Source organism: Papio anubis, chromosome 18, assembly GCF_008728515.1.
Source record: "Papio anubis isolate 15944 chromosome 18, Panubis1.0, whole genome shotgun sequence".
NCBI classification, from domain to species: domain Eukaryota; kingdom Metazoa; phylum Chordata; class Mammalia; order Primates; family Cercopithecidae; genus Papio; species Papio anubis.
This window is the reverse complement of record NC_044993.1, coordinates 18731485-18759183: the sequence shown is the minus strand read 5'-3', so window position 1 is coordinate 18759183 and position 27699 is coordinate 18731485. Positions and strand designations below refer to the sequence as shown.

At 42.7% G+C, this 27699-nt stretch overlaps 1 long non-coding RNA gene across 1 annotated transcript; it reads right to left on the bottom strand.

The window, feature by feature from the left end:
• Window positions 1-2568: 2568 nt before the first annotated feature.
• On the bottom strand, window positions 2569-3795 carry LOC108583550. The gene is made up of 2 exons (XR_001898294.1): window positions 3758-3795; window positions 2569-3113 (listed from the first exon to the last, which is right to left on the bottom strand). It is a non-coding gene; the product is annotated as an uncharacterized LOC108583550 (long non-coding RNA).
• Window positions 3796-27699: the final 23904 nt, after the last annotated feature.

Below are 27699 nucleotides of genomic sequence, written 5' to 3'. Positions count from 1 at the left end.
TTCAGGACCCTTTATGCTTTGACCAGCATCCTTAATGCCCCTACAGAACAGAGCCTGAACTGCTCTCCTGCATCACCAAACAAAACGCTGTGAATCACTGCTGCCATTTTTATACAAATGCCCAGAATATTCTATTAATGTAGGTGATTTGCGTTTAGGACAGAAAACTGACCAGGGAAATTCCAGGAGGGCTGTTGAGGTCATGGACCAGAATTTCCAGGTGATGACACAGATTTCCTCATTCCTCTTCTAAAGCATTTCTCAAAAGTACCAAATACCCGACAGGTGAATGGGAATGGGTGAAACCACTTTGCTCCAAACTGCATGGTCAGTGTACCGCAGCTTATTCCAAGAGTCTTGGGTAGAAACTTAGCATTCACAAAAAACAAACAAACAAAAAAAAAACCCCACCATTTTAGAGTTCAAGGGTGATGGAATTCTGAGAACTGTATCCAGCACCAAGTTAGGCAGCATAGGAACTAGCCCTGGCAAGAAGGAAACTGCAGCAAAGCTGACTCCAGCTGACTCCTCCCACCAGCATGGCTCCTCCCATCAGCCTGGCTCCTCCTCATGACTGCTGCTCTGCCCCAGGATTTCCAGATCCCCAGGTGATTCCACCCTTGTCTCCACAATCAGATGTTCCCAAGAAGTCACTGGATGAAAAAGATACTTGCACATGTGTGTTTATAGCAGCACAATTCACAATTACAAAAATGTGGAACCAGCCCAAATGCCCATAAAAAGGAATGAATTAATGGCATTCATAGCAACCTGGATGGGATTGGAGATGATTATTCTCAGTGAAGTAACTCAGGAATGGAAAACCAAACATTGTATGTTCTCACTCGTAAGTGAGAGCTAAGCTACGAGGATACAAAGGCATAAGAATGATATAATGGACTTTGAGGACTCAGGGGGAAAGGTTGGGAAGGATGTAAGGGATAAAGGACTACAAATTCAGTTCAGTGTATACTGCTTGGGTGATGGGTGCACTGAAATCTCACAGATCACCACTAAAGAACTCACCCATGTAACCAAATACCACCCGTTCCCCAAAAATATATAGAAATTAAAAACTTAAAAAAAAATTGAGTATTCCTTTGTCCATGTGTCTTTGGGCTCTTCGTAATACTAGAGTAGTGGAACTTCCTAAGATTCTGATTGAGAGAATCTTGGGGCTTTCGTCAGGAGCCTGGCATTTCTAGAATCTTCTGTATGAGGGCAGTTAGGGGGAAAGTTGTAAAAGAGAAAAATGAAAAGATTCCTAAAGTTGGAAGGAAGGGGAATGAGTAGAGGATATGGGCATTAAATTTAATGGAAACCAGGAAACCCTTCATGTATTTCTAGAAATGGATATGGATACCTTGAGGAAACAGGAAAGAAAATATTAATGGAAGCCAAGGAAAAGGGACATGAGGGATAAAAAGAAGAGGGGGAGTGAATACTTGGAAACCTGATACTCAAGAAACCCACTCTCAGGCCCTTTTTTTCCCCCCAGATACAGTCGTCCTCTGTTGCCCAGGCTGGAGTGCAGTGGCGCGATCTCAGCTCACTGCAGCCCCTGCCTCCCGGGTTCAAGCTATTCTCGTGCCTCAGTGTTCCAAGTAGCTGGGACCCCGGGCACCCGCCACCACGCCTGGCTGATTTATGTATATTTGGTAGGGACGGGGTTTCGCCATGTTGATGAGGCTGGTCTCGAACTCCTGACCTCAAGTGATCTGCCCTCCTGAGCCTCCCAAAGTGCTGGGATTACAGGCACGAACCACCGTGCCCGGCCATCAGGGCTCTCATTTTTAAAGGATGTTCTTTCCCTGTTGCTTATCACCTTCCAGCCAGTGCCAGGTAAGCACCTTTCCTTCTAATCCTGAGTAATTTAATGATAGTGTAAGTGGCATACCCAGTAATGGGGTCTAGAGTCTGTGAAGTAAGAGGTGGGGCAGGAGGACTCCTGCAACTAGCAGCTATCTGGGTCCTATACCAATCTCTGTTGCTGCTGCTGCAGAAGGATGATGGTCTGTGACTCTGGAGGTCATACATTTATCCCTCCTTTCATAGGATCCCAGGGAGAAACAGAAGCTGCTGCTGGGAGGAGAGGGACCTGGACCAGGCAACATGTGGGTGGGGAGAGACAGTCAATCTACGCGGAGAATTGGTCTCCCAAGACTTCCTAGAGGCTGGGCACAGTGGCTCACGCTTGTAATCCCAGCAGTTTGGGAGACAGAGGCAGGAGGATCACTTGAGGCTAGGAGTTCAAGATCAGCCTGGATAACATATTGAGACCCCCATCTCTTAAAAAATAAAAATAAATTAGCCAAATTTAGTGGCATGTGCCTGTAGTCCTAGCTAGTCAGGAGGCTGAGGTGGGAGGATCATTTGAACCCAAGAGGCTGAGGCTGTAGTGACTGACTGCACTCTAGTCTGGGTGACAGAGTGAGACTCTGTCTCTAAATTTTTTTTTTTTAAAAAAAGGACTTCCTAAAAATGAATTGTAAATATAGTTTCATTGAAAAGAGGCTATCATTGGGTTTGTTATCAGTTAGCTTTTGCTGTGTAACAAACACTCCAAACTTAAAACAACAAGCATTTTATTGATTTATCTCATGGTTCCTTGGAGTGGCTGGGATGGCTGGGTGGCTAGGGCAGCTCTTCTAATCTGAACCAACTCAGTTGGTTTCTGTAGCCTGCCGGTGGCTTGGTTGGGCCTGGAGCTCTGGGGCCCCTCACTCACATGTCTGGGAGTCGACCAGCTGATTGGCATGGGAGGGCTTCCTCTGGGAATTCTTGTCTCTGCTCCACGTGGTCTCTCATCCTCCCACAGGCTAACCCCGGTTTTTTTTTTTTTCCACATGGCAGCAGCATTCCAAGCGTGAGAGGAGCAAAAGGAAACCCAAAGACCCCTTACAGCCCAGGCTTGACTCTCCCACAACTTCATTTTCACTACGTTACAGGGGTAGAGGGAAAGACTCTTTTTCTTGATGAGAGGAGCTGCAAGGAATTGGTGCCTATCTGCAGTCTACCTCCTATGTTCTAGGGCCAAATCTGCTTCTGGTTGATGATGCCACCTTGGGCAACCACTTTGTCTCCTCATGCCCTTTTTGACCTTGTCTGATCATCTGGAAAATAAGAGACACAGATTAGATCATCTCTGAGAACCCTTCTAGCTCTAGAGGAACCTGAGGCAGAGAGAGGTGGAAAAACTTGTAACTTGCTCCAGGTCACACAACTAGTATGGCAGAGTCAGACTATGAATGTAAGTTTCCTGACTCTCAAACCCGTGGCATCAGCTGCTGGGCTGTGTTGCTTCCCTGGAGTATCACAATTCTTATGTGAAGTATTGGATCACAAGATGCATTAACACAATCTGTCTACCTTAAGTCTGCTCCTTAAATTTATTCCTGCGCTTTTGAGAGGTTTTTCTTGAATCTCAATCAATTCAACATAATTCTTCTCCCATCTTCCTTCTCCTATAACTTTACCCATCCATGCATTCATTCTTTTGTTCACAAATATTGATTAAATTCACCTAAATGTGAAAATGTGGCATTATGAATAGTTACAGTAGCCTGGCACTTTGTGTTTTTAGACTGCTTCTCTTATTACTACTGCTTCAGTTTCATTTTCTCTGGTATATGGGTTAGTGATGTTATTATACCATATTACAGATGGAGAAGTTAAGTCATGGAAGAATCACAGGGCCGGGCTCAGTGGCCCACACCTGTAATCCCAACACTTTGGGAGACCGAGGTGGGCGGATTACCTGAGTTTGGGAGTTTGAGACCAGTCTGACGAATGTGGAGAAACCCTGTCTCTGCTAAAAATACAAAATTCGCCAAGCATGGTGGTGCATCCCTGTAATCCCAGCTGCTCAGGAGGCTGAGGCAGGAGAATTGCTTGAACCTGGGAGGCGGAGGTTGCAGTGAGCCGAGATCGCGCCATTGCATTCCAGCCTGGGCAACAAGAGCGAAACTGTGTCTTAAAAAAATAATAATGATAAAGAATCCCAGGAATGTTTGCATTTATACAAAGGAATAGTGACCAAATTGGAGTTTCACTATTAGTTAGCCAATTTTCTTAGAAAACAGAATTCCCCTTCTGATATTTAAGTTATCAATGAATACCTTAGGTTAAAATAATGCTTTATTAATGCTATATCTATTTTATGTTTTATAGTATTTTATTTTTAATACTTCATATAGTCCCAAATTTAAGTGGAACAGCAAAGTTTATAGTAAACATCATCTTCCCTCTGTTCCCCATGCTACCCAATTCTCTTCCTCACAGTCAATGTTTTTGGCTTCTTGTGCATTTTTCCAGAGATATTTTATGCATTTATCAGCAAGTATATATACATATACATGTAACCGTATGTATATTTCTCCTTTTGGTAGTGCATAAATGGTAATGCACTAGACACAAAGTTGTATTTTTTAACAATATATTTTTGAAGCAACTTATTAATCGTTTATGGATACATAATATTTCATTGTATGGATTCAAATAATTTATTTAACCAGTCTCCTATTAATAGATCTTTAAGTTATGTCTAATCTTTTGCTATCCTATATAATGCTGCAGTTAATAACCTTGCACATAAATCCTTTAACAAGTATGTGGGCATATCTGCGGCAAGAATTCCTGAAAGGGAAGTTGCTAGGTTAAAAGTTAGGTGCATAGGCTGGGCATAGTGGCTCACGCCCGTAATCCCAGCATTTTGGGAGGCCAAGGCAGGTGGATCACCTGAAGTCAGGAGTTCGAAATCAGCCTGGCCAACATGGTGAAACCCCACCTCTACTAAAAATATACAAATTAGCTGGGCCTGATGGTGAGTGCCTGTAATCCCAGCTACTTGGGAGGCTGAGGCAGGAGAATTGTTTAAACCCAGGAGGCAGAGGTTGCAGTGAGCTGAGACTGCACTCCAGCCTGGGCGACAAGAGCGAAGCTCCATCTCAAAAAAAAAAAAAAAAAAAAAAAAAAGTGCACCACTAACAAAGAACATGCCTAGTACCCAGATCTTGGTTTCTAAATATTATTCTCTACTTATTGGAAAATGGCCCATTCCAGGACAGGAGCTGGGAAAACAGAAGATGAACCTGGGACATCTTATTGTGCCAGAAAGTAAGGAAATGCTCATGGAAAAATGGGGACATGTCAGAAGACACACATCAGGAGCAAGAATGAAGGGGTCCACACTGGCCAAGCATGGAACAATTTGGACATGAAAATAAACATTGATATTACTCAGTATATAACACAGTATAACTCATTATATCCGTGAGTCCATGCTGATATAAATAGAATGTTTCCACAGTCTCACAATATCTCCCAAAAAGATACTTACCAATTACAAAAAAGACAATAGAACCCTGGCAGACACCACTCTAACCAAGCAATTGAAATGACATCACCAGTATGGGGACAAACTGACATATGGAGCACACAATGTCAATTCCATGTTATTTTTGTCAAAAATGCATACCCTGAATCTAATCATGAGGAAACATCAGACAAACCTAAAATGAGGGATGTTCTTCAAAATAACTGACCGGCGCTCTTAAAAAATATCAAGGTCCTGAAAGACAAAAAAGGACTAAAGAATTATTCCATACTAAATGAAATTGAAGAGACTTGACAACTCAGTACAATGAATGATCTCAGAGTGGATCCTGGAGGAGGAAAAAAAATATTATACAGTTAAGGACAATAGTAAGACAGTTGGTAAAATCTGAATAAGATATACAAACTAGGTAATGGTATTATAGCAATGTTAATTTCTTGATTTTGACAACTTTTCCATGGTTATATAGCAGAATGTTTATAGAAAATTGTCAGAGTTAACATCACTGGGAAAATAATGTGTGTGTACATATAATACAAATGCACATAAACATTATAATTTAAATGTGATTAAAATGTTAATGCTTAGACAATCTGGGTGTACAGAAATTCTCTTCACTATTTTTGCGACTTTTCTATAATTTTGAAATTGTTTTTTACGTTCAAAGAAAATACGTGTACGTTTGAAATTTTGATAGATTTCATCAAATTGCCTGCTATAGAAACCACATTTTCTCTCCACTGCCAGCAATGAACAAAAGTGGCACTTCATATTTAGAAAATGCATTCGCGTATTACACCAGGAGAATTTATTACTACTCCAAGAAATCGAAAAAGGTATTTTCTCCATTTTACATAACTGAAGCTTCAAGAAGTGTAGACAGTAAGAGTAGTGGTTAAGAACACAGGCTTTTGAAACAATAATTATATGCTATTTCACCCCAATCAGACTGGCAAACATTATAAAGTTTGAAAATACTGAACATTGGCAAGGATGTGAAGAAATGAATACTCTTGCAGTGTGTTGGAGGGAGTGTAATTTAGTACAATCATTTTGGAGAGCAATTTAGCAATATCTAATAAAGTTGAAGATATGCACATCCTGCAACCCAGGAATCCCACATCTAGCTGTCTTTCCTAGGGAAACGCTCACACGTGTGTACACACACACACACACACACGCCATGTTCCCCGCACTGTGACTTGTAACAGTGAAAAACAAGAGACCACCCAAATGTCAAGCCATTGTGGTCTATTTATTCTCATACAATGAAAGTAAAGGAATTGAAACTGTAGCTCCAACATAGAAAAAACTCAAAAACTTAATGTTGGGTAAAGAAAACAGAAAAACAGATTGCACAAGAATTTGTACCTTTATGTACTTTTCTTCAAGTGCTATATATCATTTATGAGACTACTCATGTACATGTAAGAAAATATAAACTCTTTTGCAGGAAGGACATGGCAACAGTCTCAGTAGAATGGTTATTTGGTGGGAAAAGTGAGAGGGAAAGAATTGAGAAAGTCTAAAAGAAAGATCCATCTCTATTTATACCATTTTATTGTCCAAAAACATAGATATAAAGCAATGGGAGAAAATATTAGCAGTGATCAAAATGGAATTCTAAGTATATAGTATAGGTCTTTATTAGGTTATCCTCTGTACTTTTCCAAATGCTTAAAATATGTCATAGCAAAATAATAGGGAACAATGAACATAAGCCTTGAAGTCAAATAACTCTGGGCTCAAGTCTTTTCCAATACTTGCCAATTGTGTAATATTGGATGATTCCCTTAACATCTCTGGACCTTAGTTTCACCATGTTTTGAATAGAAATAAGAATGCTTGCTTTGAAAAGCTAGTGTCAAGACTGAATATGAAGATATATATTAAGTCCTGGCACAATGCCCCTAAAAAATAGTAGTTACTACTATACTCCAGTGGTTCTTTTTTTTTTTTTTTTTTTTTTTTTTTTTTTTTGAGACGGAGTCTTGCTCTGTCACCCAGGCTGGAGTGCAGTGGCCGGATCTCGGCTCACTGTAAGCTCCGCCTCCCGGGTTCACGCCATTCTCCTGCCTCAGCCTCCTGAGTATCTGGGACTACAGGCCCTCGCCACATTGCCCGGCTAGTTTTTTGTATTTTTTAGTAGAGACGGGGTTTCACCGTGTTAGCCAGGATGGTGTCGTTCTCCTGACCTCGTGATCCGCCCGCCTCGGCTTCCCAAAGTGCTGGGATTATAGGTGTGAGCCACCGCGCCTGACCCACTCCAGTGGTTCTTACCAGGGACATTTGGCAAAATCTGGAGATGTGTTTGGTTATCATAACTGGAGGGTGGGGTGATGCTACTGGCATCTAGACCAGGAATGCTGCTAAACATTTTACAGTGCACAGGACAGTCCACACGCCCCAAAAATATTTATTCAGCCACAAGTATCAATACTGTTGAGGTTGGGAAACCTTCCTATAGCCCAAGGTCTCCCAGAACTTGACCCAGTCCACTTTACTCCCACTTAAGTGCTCTTGCCTGTATAACCAACCTGTAAGGTTGTTAGGCCTTGGCGTTTCTTCTAAATTATTACAAGATTAATAACTAATGATGGGTATTTGCCCTCCTTTCAGCCAATCTGTTTCACACTGGGTTAAAACCTGCCATCTTACTGAATATAACAACTGCCTAGTACATGAAAAGTTTTCATAAATCATTCTTGAATGAATGAATGAGTCAATCAATCAACCCATCAATGAGTGCAAATATAAACTCTGAAATCTTGAAGATCTAGTCACTCTTCTTGGCTTGCCCTCTCTGACTTCCCATTCATTTGAAATAAGGTCGTATTCAGTTTTCACTCTCTTCTAAAAGGGGAACCAAAAAAAAAAATGAGTCAAAAGTTCTCAGCACTTCATATCCCATGTCTGAGGGGGTCTTCTATTATAACAATTCAGAGTCAAGTCCATGGGCTAATCTTCCAGTGGCCCTTACCAAGACACATCTGGAATTTGCTGAGACACAGAACTCTTCAGCTTAAACTGACAATGGAGACACAAAGTCAAGTGAGGTATTGACCTAAAGGTGATGACCATGTTTATGACACCTCAATCTGGTTTGACTCTAGAAAGGCTTGTGGAAAGCATGTCCTGTTCTTTTGATACAATATCAGGAATATGTACAATAAAATAGTTTTTTGAAACTATTTAATTTTTGCTTTGTTGTAGACTCTGATTTGGGGATCCCAGATGTTTTGCTTGTTCGCAGAATAACTTTGAGACCTTGCTATCTTCACCTTAACCATCGATTTGGAGAAGGTAGGTGCCACTTCTTTCTGAATTCATTTTTTCTAGTGTTTGTTTTGGCAACACTGAAGTTCTCAGCAGTTGTTTCAATGATATAAAAATTATCCACGTCATTATAATTATATTATAATTTAAATAGTATCATTATAATGCATTTGGATTATTATCCAATGTACACTAGTTTTTTCTACTTACTTGTGTACATGTCCAACAGGACTTGACGGAGAGGAGATTCACCAAATGAAATGGTACAAAGGGCACTATGATTAAAGGTTGCTTGTCATCCTAACTTTGTACTTGTGACTGTCTGAGTGACCTTGAGAAAGTTACTTGACCCCTCAATTTTTTCATCTGCAAAATAAGAAATTTAAACTGGATTACTTTGAAGGTATTTTCCTAAACTCTTTACATTGCACCCTTGCAAAGATTGAGAAACACTGATTTAAAGCAATGATTTCCAAAAGCATGGTGGACAGGCCATCTGCTCCCATCACTGGAGTGCCTGGTAAAAACATCCTCATCCCAGATCTACCAAGTCAGAATCTCTGAGGTTGTAGAACAGAAATCTGCTTTTTTTGAACTCTCCAGGTGATTGGGATGATCAGTAATGTTTGCGAACTGCCATCTTAACCATTGGAAACATTATATTGTTCACATGTATATTCAGTTCTATAAGATGTGATGAGCTAGGTCTGCACCATGCGGAAACTGGCTGGAATCATCTTCTATTTGTAGAAAACATAGCAAGGTCAGCACTTGATGGCTGTATTGCCTTTTGATTCCTGGCTCTGTAATCCTCTATTCAATACTTCATTGGTAGATGTAGTTGTCTGGTGTATGCTCATTGGCTCTGCTTCCCTTGGCTAAAATTGAATGAGAGTAAAATTGTTTTGGAAGTGACCACTGAAGAATGGCATCTCCTCCTAGATGATGTTCAAGCGTGATCTTGCCAGTCTGTGTCGCTCCCTGAGATGTCATGGTCATCGCCTCCTAATTTGCAATGAGCTTTGCTGTCGGTCTTTTGTTATGGAAGGTTGCGCTTCGCTCCTAAGGGTGTCATCACTGTGAAAAGACTAAGGGAATGTGAGTCCTAGGAAATCATGTTTATACGTGCAACCAAGATGGCAGACTCCTAGAGAGAAGGGGCCATGCCCAGATCAAACAGCACCAGGCCATGGTCAGAGCTCTGGACTGTGAATCAGAAAACCACTCAGACCATACTGTATCCAATTCAGTTGCCAATACAGGATTATGTGGCATTTCAGGCTTTGCAGATTGTGTGCCTAAACCCTCAAGGAATCGCAGGGACCCCTGAAAAGACTTATGTCTGAAAGGAAAACTAAATCCTGGCTTTGAAATACAAACAGTGTCTCCCAGTACTGCCTACAGAGACTCCCCGCCAGGATCAGTCTAATTGCTCAGTGGGGTGACTGTTACTCTTCTCTAGGGCTTCAGTAGACATTATTTTCTGGCATCAAATAAAGGGAATTGGAGCCTTAAGAATATAGTGTTGCTGTTGTCTACTGTGGGCTGGATATAAAACTCTTCTCCCAAATCACAGGCAAGGCATAGTGTGTGATCTGTCAGGTAAAATACTAACAAGTGCCCCTTCACGAGATAACCACTCACCCATAAAGAGCATTCCACACAACACCCACTGCTGGCTGGGGATGGATGTAGGCTTTATTTGATTTGGGGTTGATTTATTTGTTTGCCTTGTTTCTCGAACAGCATAACTTGGATTTAATGTCTCGAATACTGAATCCAATACTTCTAGGTTCACTGACTTGTTATTATTTAGCATTTATGAAATATATGTCAATGCACTTGGCACTTTACAATGACTCATAAAAAGGCATGATCTTAGCCGTTGAGCATAAGGTTGCTATCAGTTGAATTACTGCCAATGTGGAAACATTCACAGGACTGATCTGGATATTCTTTGCCAACAAGACACCCTGGTTCCTCATTGCATCTGAGCCCAAACAGAAGCACAATAGCTGCTGCTACCATTTTGATGTTAGTATCTCAGTGCAATAGAAAGTGCATAGTTCCTGACGCTAGGGAAAGGCTTAACAAACATGGATGGATGGGTGGGTGGGTGGGTGGATGGATGAATGGATGGATGGTGGATGGATGGTGGGTGGGTGGGTGGGTGGATGGACGGATGGATGGATAAACAGGTGGATGCAGAACTCTTTCCTCAATGGACATCTCTCATTTTCTATTTCCTTTTCACCTGCAGCTTTATTTATGTGTCTTACAACCCTTGCAGTTATAGAGCAGGTTTACTTAGAAATAAACTACTACTTAAGTGACTTTTTGCAATGAAGATGAGATCAATATATCTATGAGACAAAAACATGATGAGAATCTGATTGCATAAAATCATATAAACTGGTTGTGAATATTATATCGATGTCAATTTCTTGGTTTTAATATCCTTCTAGACTTATATAAGATGCTGCCATTGGAGCAAGCTGGGTGAAGGGTATAGGGGATTCTGTACTATTTTTGCAACTTCCTGTGAATCTATCATTATTTCAAAAAAGAATCCCATGATTCTTTCCCGTCGGCCTCACATCTCTGTAGTCACACCTCACTGCCTACACTTTTCAGTTACTAAACCCTCCATGAATAATTAGCAATTCCAGTTGTGTCAGTTCAGAACCTCCAACAAGCAGAAGCCAAAACAATTAGACATGCGAGAGATGTATTGGGAGAAATTTCCTGTGAATCATAAAGTGAGAGGGAGCTGGAGTGGGCAGGGAAAGCTTCAACCTGCTAAGCAGTTCCAACACATGTGAAAGGAGAGAGGGAAGGAAGGATCCGGTAAGAAATGCTTCAGACCACGTGTATGTAATTCAGAGAAAAATCTCAGCTGGGCGAGTGAAAAGTCCCCAAGCCACCATTGCCTGTTAGAGGAGTCCCACAGGGTTGGGAATGGAATGCCACAGTTCTGGTATCCCCACTGTTCTCAGTCATTACCTGGAACAGCCTGGGAGCAGCATGGCCTGGAATGAAAGCCAGATGGATCCAAAGGTGCAAAGACAACTGTAGACTGCCAGTCAGCTCTGCTTCCAGAGCAGGTTATCTTAGAGGGAAATTTGAACTGGATACCTCCAAGGATACTATTAGCAGGCTTTTTTATTTTTCTCTTAGTCTTCTTACATTTCTAACCTGCCCTTTCGGGACCTTGACTCCTTCTCCCTCTGTTGGCCTCATAATCATTCTCCTAAACCAGAGTGACATCTGCTCTGTGTCTTCTGTCCCTGCTTCTTGCCTACCCGGTGCATTATAAAGAAAATCATAGAACCAATCCAACTGATGCACCATGTGTGTGTGTTGTCCAAGATCAGGTGGTCCTCAGTGTTCCTTGGTGTGTTTCACTTTCTCTTTCCTGTTGATTTCATTTCTCACAGTCTTTATTGCAACCCCGTTCTCCTTTTATTACACCCACAGTCTTGCTGTTTTCTGGATACAGCCTTCCCTTGTGAACTCCCTAAGTATTCGTCATCTCCCTGCTCCATATCTGTAGCTTTCTTGATCCTCTCCTTCTTTCTTTACATCTCAGCCAGGCCAAGGAGGAGTCCTTGAGCAAACGTTGCCTGTTGGAGGAGTCCCATGGGGTTGGGGGTGGAATCGTGCAGTTCTAGCACTTTGCCGTGCTCAGTCATTGCCTGAAACAGCCTGGGAGCAGCATGACCTGCAATGAATGCTGGGTGAATCCAAAGGTGCAAAGACAGCTGGAGGTTGTCAATCAACTCTGCTTCCAGAACTGCTTTCCTGCTCTGCTTTCTCTGCTGGAGAAAGGTCATTCTCTCTAAGCTCCCCTCTCTTTGGACTCTTGGTGGCCTTCCACCAGCGTGCTTTGGTTGCATTGGTTGTTCCTTTCTGTCTCCTGCATTTTCTTTCTCTTTGTTCCCCTGGAGTCTGCCCCTTGGTCTATGAACATTGGCTCCTTTATCCTCTGCTAAAGTTTCTCTGGCTCTTTCCACCCCTTTAAACTGTCCTGACATCTCTCTTCTTTCCTCATCATCAGTCCGTGTGACAGATGTTTCTACATTTGCTGCTCCTCCCCTTGCTCACCAAACACTCAGCCCCAGCTGCTTTCCTCCCGCTCTGAGCTTTTGAAACTGCTTCTGCATGGGGCTCTGCTGCAAAACCCAGTGCCTGCTCTTGGGTCTCATCTCCGTAACCTTGCATCTGGCCTGTCACCCCCTGCATTCTCCAAATGTTCCCCTTTCTTGGATTCCAGGTTATGCCACCCTCATCTCTCTTCCTATCTTTCTGGCTTCAACTTTTCTGACTTCTCTTCTTATTGCCACTAACCATAAATGTTCCGTAAGGTTCTGCCTTCGTCACTCCTGATTTGACTCCACATTTTCTCCCTTCGCATTCTCATCTATTTCATGCTTTTACATCTCCATGCTCTGCGGGGGTTCTTGGTCCCAGCTCTGACTTCCTTCTTAAACAACTCCCAGAGCCCCTGTGCATCTCGCCAGGGCCTCATATTCTGTGCCTGCACTTCCACCCCCATATTCCCTTCTTCTCCCAGCTTTCCTATTTCTCTTCATGAGACCCCCACAGCCTGTTAGCCATTCAGGTTACAATCTTGCAGTCAACTTGACTTCCATACCCACTGTTCTACCTGTGCTGCTTCTACAGGGTCTCTCTCAGCTTCTCTGTCCCCAGGCCACTATCCCAGCTCCAGCTCCAGCCCTCGCTGCCTGCCCTGCACATTCCTGTAGACCCCTCTACATTGGCCTTTCCACCTCAAGTCTTTTCTTCTTCCAGGCCCTCATGCTCATGGATCACAGTTTTATTTTCCTGAAAGCATAGCGTTCATTATGTCCCTTTTGTGTTGAAATCCTTCAGTAGCCCTGCATCGTATACTCAACTCCTTCCTGCCCAGCAGCTGAAAATAATCTCTTCCCAGCTAAACTGCCATATTTTTTCTAAATGTTTTTGTTTGAGCAGTTATTACTGACTGGCTAATTCCCCAAGCTCCCTCCCCACCCCTCAATGCCCCCCAAAGACATAAAGATGTGTTCGTGTGTGTGTGTGTGTGCATGGTGCATATGTATGTGTGCATGGGGTGTGTGTGTGGGGGGGGTGTATGTGTGTGAATGTGTGTTTTACTCTTGTCCCTAACCTAGTCTATCTGTTTTTCATTTGGAATAACGAGCCTTCCAGAAAGAATGTGAAAATCGAGTATTCTTCTGGATTCTACTCTTCATTTGGGGTTGTGGTGTAGTGACTAAGACCAAGGTTCTGGGATTATCCTGCCTGGGTTCAGATGCTGTCACTTGGACACATGATTCACTTCTCTGAGCCTCAGTTTCCCCATCTATAAAATAGGCTAGTAATTGTCCGTATGCCATGGGGTTGTCATGATGACCAAATAAGGTAATACATGTAACAGATTTAGAGCCACGTTTGGCCCCTAACAGTGCTCCGTGTTCGCTGTTGTCATTATCATCATCGTTACCGTTTTATCAAATTTGCGGCATGACATTTTCCACAGCTTAATGATTCACTGTTTAGCAAGAGAGACTAACTTGGGGATTGTACACAGTTGGTGAGTTAATACCCATAGTACCCCCACTAAGAGTCTGAGCTAGTCATTTTTGATACGTTGGATTATCTGTGAGGGGTCTCAGAGGATTCTGAAACCAAGAGTCTACATTATTCCTAGTAAGAAGGGACACTTTTTTGAGTTTTAACTGCCCGTAGTTTAATGGCAGCTTCTGCTACTGGACAACTGTAAGCCAAATTGAAGAAGAAAAGAAATTCTTTTGACACAGAGATCTCTGGTTGCTCAGATAAATAATACATGTAACTCAGATTGTAAATGAGACCAGGAACTGGCAAAGATAGTAAAAGATGAAATGTAGGAAGAAGGAAGGGCTATATTGAAGGAGGGGAAAAAAGAAGAAATTTGAAATACAAAAGTTGACTTTTATAATTCAGATATTAAAATGAGGGTAGCTGGGCGTGGTGGCTCATGCCTCTAATCTCAGCACTTTGGGAGGCCGAGGCAGGCGGATCACGAGGTCAGGAGATCGAGACCATCTTGGCTAACACAGTGAAACCCTGTCTCTACTAAAAATACAAAAAAAATAGCCAGGCATGGTGGCAGGCGCCTGTAGTCCCAGCTACTCGGGAGGCTGAGGCAGAAGAATGGCATGAACCCGGGAGGAGGAGCTTGCAGTGAGCCAAGATCGCACTACTGCACTCTAGCCTGGGCGACAGAGCGAGATTCCGTCTCAAAATAAATAAAATAAAATAAAATGAGGATTGACACTGGACAACTAGATGGTTATTCATTGTGAATGTAATTAATGCCACGGAACTGTACAATTAAAAATGGATGAAATGGCAAATTTTATACTATATAAATGTTACCACAAGAAAAAATAAAAATGCACACCCCCCCCCCAAAAAAAACAGAACAGCTAGAATATATAGCAATTGATAACATCTTACTTCAGGAATGTTTTATTATATGACAGATATGTCAACTTAGTGTTCACTGAGCATCTATTGTGTACAAGCACCATGCTTGGTATATCACGATATGTAGCTATTTTATGTATTAGTACTCAAGTGATACATTACTGTTGATGAAAGCATGGGATTGTACCTGAAAGGGTAAGAAGCTATCAGTGCAACCGTATCATAGACTTGTGGGGAAAGTACACCTGCCTTCATTGAAAGAAAAGAAAAATAAGGACCTGGTCTCAAAATCGAAAAGTACTTTCTGCATTACATGGACAACACTGAAGTATGAGCCAAGTAGCACCAACAGTGTAGGAAGTTGCTGTCATACTTTATATCCATGGTGACACTTGTTATTGTCAGACTTCAATATTTGCCAAGTTGGTGGGTGCGGGAATGGTCCCTCATTATGATTTTAATTTGCATTTCCTTAATTGCACCAATTGGTCATTTGAGTTTTGTGTGTGTGTGAAGTGCCTGTTCAAGTCATTTGCCCATTTTTCTTTGAGTTATCTGGGGTTTTTTTCTTACTTATATGTCAGTACTATTTACTGAAGAAACTACAATAGAATTTTCACTAATGAATTTTTAAAACCTAAAGAAATCTTAGTATAGTGTGACAAAATATCTGATGTGGTTTGGCTGTGTCCCCACCCAAATCTCTTCTTGTAGCTCCCTTAATTCCCATGTGTTGTGGGAGGGACCTGATGGGAGATGATTGAATCTTGGGGGTGGTTTCCCCCATACTGTTCTTGTGACAGTAAGTAAGACTCACGAGATCTGATAGTTTTATAAGGGGTTTCCCCTTTCACTTGGCTCTGATTCTCTCTTGCCTGCTGCCATTTAAGACATGCCTTTCACCTTCTGCCATGATTGTGAGGCCTCCCCAGCCATTTGGAACTGTGAGTCCATTAAACCACTTTTTCTTTACAAATTGCCCAGTCTTAGGTATTACTTTATTAGCAGCATGAGAACAGACTAATACAACCTCCTTTAATAATAGCAAGAAAAAATTAGAGAATTACTTTGGTAGCCTCTTTTTGCAAATGGCTTCAAATAAAGTAAGTTAGGGACATTTTCTTCAAACAAGTTACTAAGTCTAGAGGCAAAATCATGTGGAGAAATTATCAGCATTCCCCATACATCCGCTGAAAATGTGTCTGCAAGTACAAGGCCATCTTTAAGTGGCAATAATGCAACTGAAATAGATTATTTAAGGAAAGGAGGTGTATTATTGAAGCCAACGTGACCACTGGCACTTGTTAGCTTGTCTCTGAAGAACAAAACACTGAGCAACAAAAGTTTAAAGTGAATGAAAACGTATCTAATCCCAATCTAATGAAAATGCCTTGGGTGCTAGGCCAGAGAGTAGATTTGGACCACAGACTAAACATTTTTTTAAGGTCTTAAATTTAAATTACTTGAATTATTTTTAAAGTGCCATCCTACTCAGTCTTTGGAATAAAAACATGTTTTTCAATTAAAAAAAATACTTCAACATAAGGATGGAATGCAACTTCTTTGACATCACTCATGTGGTCCAGAAAAGCAGACGTTCCATTCTAGTGCATACTCAGCACGTAGTGGAGACACCCAGCATAGCCTCCATTGAGCCACAACACGCACACACGCGCACACACATGCACATACCTTCTCCACATACAAGCACATAGACACACAGACACATACACAGTACATATACACACATGCACATATACACACAGACACATTTTATACACAGTACACACACATATATGTACACACACGTATATGCAGTATCTACACACACACACATATACACATAGACACATTATATACACAGTATACACACACATGAACATACACACACAGACACATTTTATACACAGTACACACACACATATACACAGTGTACACACACACCATATACAGGCACATAAACACAGACACATTGCACAGTATACACACATATATACACACAGACACATTATATACACACACACTCCACATACAGGCACATATACACAGCCATATATACAGTATACACACACTCATACACTTCACATGTACATATACACAGACACATTATATACATAGTATATACACACTCATACACTCCACATAGAGGCACATAGACACACAGACATATATACAAAGTATACAAACATGCATATAATCCACATACAGGCACATAGACACAGTATACACAGTATACACACACTCATACACTCCACACACAGGCAGATATACACAGACACATTATATACACAGTATACACACACACTCCACATACAGGCACATATACATAGACACATTATATACACAGTATATATACACTCATACACTCCACATACAGGCACATAGACATACAGACACGTTATATACACAGTATACACACACTCCACATATAGGCACATATACACAGACACATATACACCGTATACACACAGTCATATACTCCACATACAGGCACATATACACAGACACATTATATACACAGTATACACACACTCATATACTCCACATACAGGCACATATACACAGACACATTGTACACACAGTATACACACACTCATATACTCCACATACAGGCACATAGACATACAGACACATTATATACACAGTATACACACACACATATACTCCACATACAGGCACATAGACACATACATTATATACACAGTACACACACATACATTTACACTCCACATACAGGCACATAGACACACAGACACATATGCACAGTGCACACGCACACACAAATGCATACAGACATGTCACATACACACATATGCATACACATCCACACTGGCACTTAGTGCCTGAAAACCTTGAAGCAAATACACACATACATGAAGGAGCATAAAGGGACATAACTTCCTCTGAGGACACTAAATATTACATTACAAAACTTCTACAACCCTCAGTTTCTCAACCAGTCAAGAATGAAGGAATCATTTTAGAATTACTAGTTTCTATAAAACTTTATTATCTAGGAACGGAAGTCAGTTGCAAGTTTTAAAAGTGAAAAAGTGTACCCTAAATTGCTGCTTATTTTAAGCACATCATATCTAAAGAACATGTAGACTTGCTTTAAGATACGAGCATTTAGAAGGACATTGTGTTGTTATGGCTCTCTCCTTTTTAAAATAAGTATAGATGAACAGCAAATAGAGATTAATCAAGAGATATGTTCAGCTGGGAAAGACCACCTTACAAGGCTATGGTCATGGAGGAGATGGCTTCCAAAAGCCTGGCCCACCCAGCACCTCAGGGTTCGATGGCTGGCGATGACCCAGCTGGCTGTTTAGGGGTGCAGTCAGCCTGGATTCTGTACCATTACCCACAGACTTCTGAACCGGAGCCTTGTGTTCATAGCTCCAAACCTGGATAGGGACAGAGACCTCGTAGATACGTGACTTATGAGCCTTTCATTGGCCAAGCCTCATTCTCCAAAGCTCCTGGCTGGGAGGGGAAAGCCAGTCCCAGCACTCACCTGATATTGCCAGCCATGCTTGGTGTTCAGGATGCTTCACTCCTGGCTCATAATGCCTCGGCTGTCTCCAAAAAGGTCACAACTCTGCGGCTTGGAATCAACAGACATGTGACGGCCCTGTCATCTAGTGGAGCTCCTCTGGCCAAAGTGCCACCCTTATTGGAAGCATAACCAAGAAACCTTGGCTGGGACCCTGGGACTGCTCACGGGAGTGGAGCTTCCTTACTACATCCTGAGAGAAGCAAACAGGGGAATGGCCTCTGTCCTGTGGAATGGTCTCTGTGCACATCCCACAGCAGCCCAAGGCCCACACCTCACTGAAGTATAGCCAACTGTGGTCCAAGCCCAAGGACCCAACCCTCTTAAAGTTCGCAGACCTAAGGAGACAGGACGAGTTCATCTGTCATCTCTTCTCACCTTCTAGGACCCTTACTCTTACCCTTTCACGTCTTCAATTACTGAGGGTTTAAAGTAGTTGAGTTGTGACCCAGCCACCCTCTCTGCTCACCTCAGGGACACCTAGATCAACACTAGGAGCTACAATCTGATGAGTTTCTGGGGGTTTCTGGAAGGGTCCAGGTAGGAGCCAGCTCTGGACGATACAAATTCCTACTAACTCTTCATGACAGCTTCCCCAGAAGGAGCCCTATGTCTTTGGAACAACATCCTTGGACACCATCTTGGCTTATTTACATAACCACCTCTCATTTGAGGCCATCTCATTATTATGACTTATTCATCATCTGTTTATTCATCCAACACACCTGGATTGCGTGTCTGCTGTTTGCCTGACACAGGTGTTGAAAATTTGGGACATGGGCCGCATGCAGTGGTTCATGCCTGTAATCTCAGTGCTTTGGGAGGCTGAGGCAGGAGGATCGCTAGAGCCCAAGGGTTTGAGGCTACAGTGAGCTATGATCACACCACTGCACTCCAGCCTGGGTGACAGAGTGAGATTGTCTAAAAAAAAAAAAAGCAAAAAACAGAAAAGTGTGGATGTGAAGATGAATAAAATATAATTCCTTTCCTCAACGAGTTTACATCTTGCAAATGGAGACAGATGAGTAAAATCAACAATAAGAGGACAGTGTGGTGACTGCTGTGAGCTTTGGGGGAAATGTAGGCGCAAGGTTCTAAATCAGTTATCATTGTCCATTCAAGTGGAGTTTGACCATCCACCCTCCCTTCACAGAGTTTCCAGGAATAGGTTGCTGAGATCACCAGTTTCTCCAGTACACATATACACAGCTTCCACAGCGTGGAAGGAGACCTGAGTGGGTTGCTGCTGCTGGCTGGGTGGCCAGCTTTTATTCCCTTATTTGTCCCCTCCCCATGTACTGTTTCTGTCCTATCAGAATGCCCTTTTCTCCCGCAATTGATTACTGTTAGAATCTTGTTGATTGGTCCATTTTACAGACCAGGTCACAGAAGTATGGAGCTGGGCTCTGTTAATGTAGTTGGCTTTGACCTCCACCTGCAATTGAAGGACCCCCACTTCTACTCCACATTTCCCCCAGGCGCTCTGGGGAGTGAACTGGGGAAGGGGATGTCATGTGTGCTCACATCAGTCTTCTCAGCCCCCACTGGCTTCTAAGTCCTCTGCCATGTATCGGTCTTTGTGAGGGTGCCTCATCCTGCTCTGTCCCTGCTGCTGGGAGGGCTCTTGGTTGCTGTCCATGCAAAGGCAGTCCCTCCTGTCCTTTCTCAAGCTGGTGGCATCACTGTATGCCAGCATCTCCCTGCTGCCATAGTTGGTGATGTCACATGTTCCAGTCACTAAGGGATCCCACTGGAGATGGGGCTGGTATGGCCATGAGCACAGGTGTCTGCTTTGGGTTGAAATTCCCTCAATTCTACTTTGTCATTTTCACCTTTGGCATTTCCACAGCCTGGAAACTCCGCCATCGCTGGGAAAGAATCTCTTTCCTTAACTTTTATGCCATAATCAGTTACCTTGGTCCCAAAGCCCTTCTGGCCCCCATGTCCTGTCCCTCGAAGAGGCTTTGTATGAAAGTCGTTCTTGAATGTTTCACTTGTCACTGGGACTCAGCCTCTGTGCTGGGATGTGGCTTGGAGGATGGAGGAGACAAGGACAATCTGTCTTCTTCACAGTGGAAGGCATGCTGTACCCCAAATCTGCCCACCCCTTTCATTACTGTGTCATCCTTCTTAAGTCAAGCCTGTGTGTCTGACCCTCTCCTCAGGATGAATACTTTTCTAGACTCCTTCATCTGTCACTCAAAAATATTCCCAAACAACCTCCTCCAGTGGACCAGTGCTGCTACCTCCAATCCTTGCAAAGACCAAACTTGCCTTCGTGCAAATCCCACACTAAAAAAGATCTAAGATCCCAAGTCCTGACTTTACAAGCCTTTCTTTGAAAGGAGGACTGCCTAGCATGGTGCATGATCCCCAAGGGCTCCTGGCCATCAGTGTACCCTTCTTAAAACAGACCTCACAGCCAACTGAGACCAAGCTCTTGGGGCGCTCTCTGCCATCTCTGAATGTCCATGATGTCACTTCAGTAACAACTTCTCCAGGTTCTGAGAAAACATTATGATTATCAATTCCAGACAAGTAACATGGTTGCTGAATAGTTAGATTCTGGGTGAGTGATCTGTTACATAAGTCCAAATTAAGCCACTGAACAGACTGTACAAAAAAAAAAAACACACATCATGTTGGATATTTATGTATATTTGTTGTGATTTTTTTTCTGTCTGTAGGGTGGTGACATCACTGAAGCAAAACCCCGATGAAAGCTATTCACAATTTAGCATTTACCATTGTATGGAAATGTCAGTTCCATCTAGCAATGAGAATATTACAGGGATGTTCAATATAAAATGCAAATATAATAGCTTAGTGGGTTGGATATGTCAGCTGTGTTTCACTTAAACCTATTACCTTGGCAGATTAAATATAGTTACAGATCTTTCACAAAGAGGATATTCTGATGCAGTTATATCTGATATCAGCCTTTGTGGATCCTCAGTTCAACTGGCTATGAGTACAATGAGGACAAAAATGGGGGAAGAATAGAGAGTGAATGGGGACACAGCCATGGAGAAATAGGATCTGCCTGTTGCCTCCAGACCTTCCAATACCCATTAAGAAATATTGTTCTTTGCTGAAGCATGAGCAATTTATAGCAAAGATTTATCTCTTATGTGATGAAGGGGCACCCATCCCACCAGGCCTATATAACCACTTCAGAATGTTGATACCTGCTTATATAACCCAACTTAGCTAAGCAGAGGTGAGGCAACCTGAGCTGTGCCACTAGCTCCAATCTTGGTGCTTCTGTAGCCATCTGGACCACTCAGCCCTCATGGCTGAACTGCACAATGGTAGACCCTGCTCATTTAACCACACACTCCAGCTTCTGACCTCCTCTTCACTGTCAGGGCCCACTAAGTGCTTCATGATTTGTCTTGCTATTGCCGCATCCTTCTGGTTATAACTTCTTGCCCAAATGCCTTGTAATTCTTTACTCTATGGCACTGCCCAGTTCCTGCAAGTGCTTCCCCAGGACTGTGCTATCTTACCCTCTACCCCACACCTCCACACTGATGGCAAGGTTGCTGGCACCTTGAAATGGCCCATGTTAAGCCTGTACTCCACTCCAACACAGGCTTGGTCGAAATTAACCAGCCTCATCCAGTTTGTCCAGCACAGCTTTCTTGTCTCATTATTGCATGATCAGTTATAAGCTTTAGGGTTTATGTATCCAGCAGCATTTCCCTGTGGGCTTTTCCAAGGGAGCATCTTACAAATTGCTACAGAGAACTGAAGAAATAATTGATCTCTTTTAAAAGGAGCATTCCTTCTGTAGCTTCTGTGATCCGTTTTGCTTTGTCTTATATTAATATGCTGTGAATATTATCTGTTCATAGCTATTTATATGTATAGTCAAGAGACATGAAAAACTCACACTCAGTGGTTCCTGCTCTAAAAAATTCTACTTGGCTGATGTAGCGCCAAGTCTTTCTGCCAAAGAAGACACTAACCCATGCAGCAGTAACCACTGCTATTGGGGTAGGGGTGGGGCTGGAGGTGGCAGACAGTTCATAGTTGTAGAAGGAGGATCTGGAGTGGAAATCTAGGCACACAGCACCCTACTGTATAATTGTGAACTGGGCTTCAGGGAGCTGGGTTCTCCTTCTGATTCTGCCCTAACTACCTTTGTGATACTCGTACTGGTTGGACCCCACTCAGCCTGCTTTCTCCCCTGTAAAGTAGGAAGTTGACCCAGAGCAGTTCTCTTCAACTCCAATCTTCCACATTTCCATGAATATGCACAAAAAGTCAGATAGCTAGTTAGGAACCCAGAAGATGCTAGCAAAAGCAATGATTACCAGCTTTCTGCTGGACTTAGAACCCAGCACTTGACACAAGTTATCTCGTTTAAGCCTCACTGATTCCGAGAGTTTGGTATTGTGGTCCCATTTCACAGAAGACAGTGCGGTTCTCAAAGGGGTCACTCAACTTTTTAGGATCACAGTGCTAATAAATAAGAGCAGAGAGTCTGATCCTGATGGAACTAACTCCAAATGCACTTTTAATAAGAGGTAGTAAGAAGTTCCTTTTTTGTTTTTTTTTGTTTATTTGTTGTTTTAGGCGGAGCTTCGCTCTTGTTGCCCAGGCTGGAGTGCAATGGCTCAATCTTGCTTCACCGCAACCTCCGCCTCCCAGGTTCAAGCGATTCTCCTGCCTCAGCCTCCCGAGTAGCTGGGATTACAGGCATGCGCCACCATGCCCAGCTTATTTTGTATTTTTAGTAGAGATGAGGTTTCTCCATGTTGGTCAGGCTGGTCTTGAACTCCCGGCCTCAGGTGATCCGCCCGCCTGGGCCTCCCAAAGTGCTGGGATTACAGGCATGAGCCACCGCGCCGGCCCCCAACCCTCCTTTTATTACTCTCAGTTTCTGAATGTCACTACTCTTCTCCTCTCGGTCCACTCTGCATGCCTGAGTGACCCCCTTTCCTGACATCTAAAACACACGTACCTCTGTGCCTTTGGTTAGTGTGAAAAGGGTAGCATTGCATTTTAGAATTCTCTATCCATTGTTTGCAACAAGATGGGACTCAATAAGCAAAAAGGAAAAATGAATTTCTAAGCAGCTGCTTGCCATATGAAATGTCATGAAGGTATAACTCCAAAAGGGCAAGATTTAGCTCAAAAGAATACTTTTCAGACTATCATGTGTAATCCTCTGTATATGGGCACAGGTGTCTAACGTGAGTCATCTGTCATTTCGCCAAGGCCAACTTTAAATCATAAACAGCGGGAAGTTCTTCAGCTTCCAGTGGGGTCTCATTGATTGCCTAGTCTTTGCCTCTCCTGGAAGCAAACCAGTTTTGTTTCTTTGAGAGAAATGCATCACCCCATTCCCAACAATTAGATAACTTCTGGTAAGTGCCAATTATTTATATGAAAACTTCCAAGAAAGCACAGATGAACTTTGCCAGAAAGTAGATGTTTTGTACAATTTAAAGAATGGACTCCAAAGTCAGAAATGCCCTGTGAGTTTGATGATCCTATTCTCTATCTGGAAATAAGCAAAAGCTCTACGCTTTCGTCAATATATCCTGATAGTATATATTACCTCATTATTCACAGTCAATCCTCATTATTCATAGATTCCGCATTTGCAAATTCACCTACTCACTGAAATTTAGTTGTAACTTCAAAATCAATAATTTCAGCACTTTCATCATTATTCACAGACATGTGCAGAGAGGTGAAAACATCAAATCACCCAACGTGTGTGTTCCCAACTGAGGTCAAATAAGGGTCTGCTTCCTGTTTTGTCTCTCATACTATAAACAAGTGTTATGCCATGTTGTTGACATTATGTGCTTTTAGTTGGTGATTTTGTCATTTAAAATACCCTGGAACGCTGGCACAGTGGCTCACACCTGTAATCCCAGGACCTTGGGAGGCCAAGGTGGGCAGATCGCTTGAGGTCAGGAGTTCGAGACCAGACTGGCGAACGTGGTGAAACCCTGTCTCTACTAAAAATACAAAAATGATCCAGGCGTGGTGGTGTGTGCCTGTAATCCCAGCTACTCAGGAGGTTGAGGAAGGAGAATCGCTTGAACCCAGGAGGTGAAGGTTGCAGTGAGCCAAAATGGCACCACTGCACTCCAGCCTGAGTGACAGAGCGAGACTCTGTCTCAAAAAAAAAAAAAAGAAAAGAAAATATTCTGCAAGCATGGTGCAAAAGTACTATCTGGTGATGCTAAGCACAAGAAGGCTGTGATGGCCCTTACAAAGAAAACACACGTGTAAATTAAGCTTCATTCAGGCATGAGTTATAGTGTTATCGGCCATGAGTTTAATGTTAAGTAACTATATGTGTAGTTACATATATATACACACACACACACACACACACACACACACACACACGCAAAATAAGATTCTTAAACCAGAGGCTTGCAGGAGCCTAACTGTCTGTTTCCCCTAGGAGCAATGGTTCAGTACCCGAATTCAGTGTTTGTGGCAACTTTACAGAGCATAACTACTGCAAATAACAAGAATCAGTGCATTTCCAAATTTAGAAATTGCAGATAATAATAGATCTCATGCCCTTTTCTGCTTCATGGAAAATGGGAAGTTACGAAACCATCCCTATTCCTTCTTCTGTGATGAGCAGATTTTCTCACTATTCAACTCCACCAGGTACTAACTGAGTGCCGCCGAATCTACTGCTGCTGGAAGATAGGCAAAGAATCAGTCCCTGACCTCAAGAGCTTTCACGTGTGTTGGAATGACTGGGCTGAGGGTGGCAAACGTACCCAGGTCAAAAGGAAAATGGAAACATCTTAGAAATGGCAGAGAGAAGAACAAACTCTCTGAGGCATAACATAGGGAAACAGGCCATTTTTCTAGTAGTAACCTTGAACTGTTAATTTAGTGTTTCCTCACAGGAACTCCGCAAAGAAAGTTTGGCTTTAGCCAGAGCTTCTAATTAACTCCAAAGTTTCTACCACATCAGCAAACACCTAAAGACCACCCCAGTGCTTGTCTCTCTCTTGACAGAAGTCAAAAAAGTGATGTAGGTGAGAATTGCCCAATAGGAAATCCTTTTTTCTCTATGGGAAATGGTCGCTGTATTTCCCTCAGCTTGATTATTTCGGAGGCCTGTAATCTTACAGCTGGAAAAATACCACTTATGATACTTGGAATAAAGATAGTAATATTAATTTATTAAGCACCCAGTTTATGTCGGGATCTGTGCTGGGTGCTGGGAAGACAGGGATGAAAGACACGGTCTCTGGCTCTACGTGTCTCATGGTCAAATGGGCAAACTTGGTCATTGTGAAAGTGGAGTCATGCCGTGGGAGAGGGAAGCAGGAATAGGGGCTTGCAGCAGCACATAACCCTGCGCGGGAGGTTACGGTGTGTGGAGAAATGCTTCTTGCTGGAACAGTCTTGAAAGGGGAGGAGGAGTTGGTCAAATGAAGGAAGCCGAGGTGAACATTCCAGGAAGCAGGAACTTCCTATGGAACCCTAGAGGCATGAAAGCGTTACGGGGCATTTTATGACCTGAAAGCACAGCATGGGCAATGGACGAGTTAGGAGAGAGCAGGCAAGGGAGAGGCAGCACCCAGGTCATGAACAGCCTGGAAGGGCATGTGGGATCCTCAGAAGGATCTCACAAAGGTGAGCAAGTTAATCACGTTTGCACTTTCTGTAGGTCAGTTAGACATAGTACAGAGAATGCATTGTGGGCAGGGCATATCTGAGGATGATGAGAACAGTTAGGCTTTTGGAAAAGCCACTAGGAAAATAAGAGAAGAGCAGTAGGAATACAGTAAAAGAGAGAAGTTAGAGAGAAATAGGGAAAGAAATGACAGAATTTGAAGAGCAGCTGGGGGAAAAAGAGAAGAGGGTGAAGGAAGGCAGGTTTGGGGATGATTTGGGGTACCCTGAATTGGAGGGCTCATGGACCATCCCAAGGAGGTTACAGCAGGGAGCCAGAGATCCTGGGTTGAATTCAGGAGAGTGGTTTGGGATGGAGATGATAATTGATGATCATTCTGTAGATGATCATTGAAGCCAAGGCTTTCCATTACACAAAGCAGAGTGTATACAGTTAAGAATAGAAGGTGGCCACAGAAACCCTCTTCAGAAACACTAATATTTAAGGTATTAATAAAGGAAGTTAAGTCTGACATGAAGCTAGAGAGGAGGTAACCAGAAATGAAGAAGGAATAGAATGATGCCAGGTATGACAAAGGAGGCATCTTGCAGGAGGGAGTGGTCACCGAATAGGATGATACAGGGAGGAAGGCACAGTGGAATTGGTTGTTAATGACCTAGAGCAGTTTTAATGGGAAAGCAGGAATGAAAGCAGATAGCTCTGGGTAGAGATGCAAAGTGGGGCGAAGAAGTAAAAACAGTACAAATGTAGACCAGCTCGTGTGTAAAGTTGACTTTCAAGGAAAGAAGGAAGAAATCGAGGGGAATGGGAAGTTAAGGAGGGTTTCTGCCTTTGCCAATGGAAATTAGCTGTGGTTCTTCCTTGCTGGCAGGATACAGGGAGCATTTTCAAAGTGCACATAACTACAAATAACACAGGCTATGAGACAAAAAACAAAAAAACAAAAAAACCCTCATGGTGAAGAAGTGACGGGGGATGAACGTGGATCAAGAATCAAGGAAGGGGCTGGTCATGGTGACTCACGCCTATAATCCCAGAACTTTAGGAGGCTGAGGCGGGAAGATCACTTGAGGCCAGGAGTTCAATACCAGCTCAAGCAACAAAGCAAGACCCTGTTTTCTCCAAAAAATAAAAAATAAAAAATAAATAAAAGGCTGCATATGGTGGCTCACACCCATAGTTCCAGCAATTTGGAGGAGGATTGCTTGAGGACAGGAGTTCCAGTCCAGTGTGGACAACATGGGAAAACCCCATCTTTTAAAAAAAATTAGCTGGGCATAGTGGTGTGCAGCTATAGTCCCAGCTACTTAAGAGGCTGAGGTGAGAGGATTGCTTGATCCCAGGAGAATAAGGCTGCAGTGAGCCGTGACCACTCCAGCCTGGACAATACAGCAAGACCCTATCTCTAATGACTTTTTTTTTTTT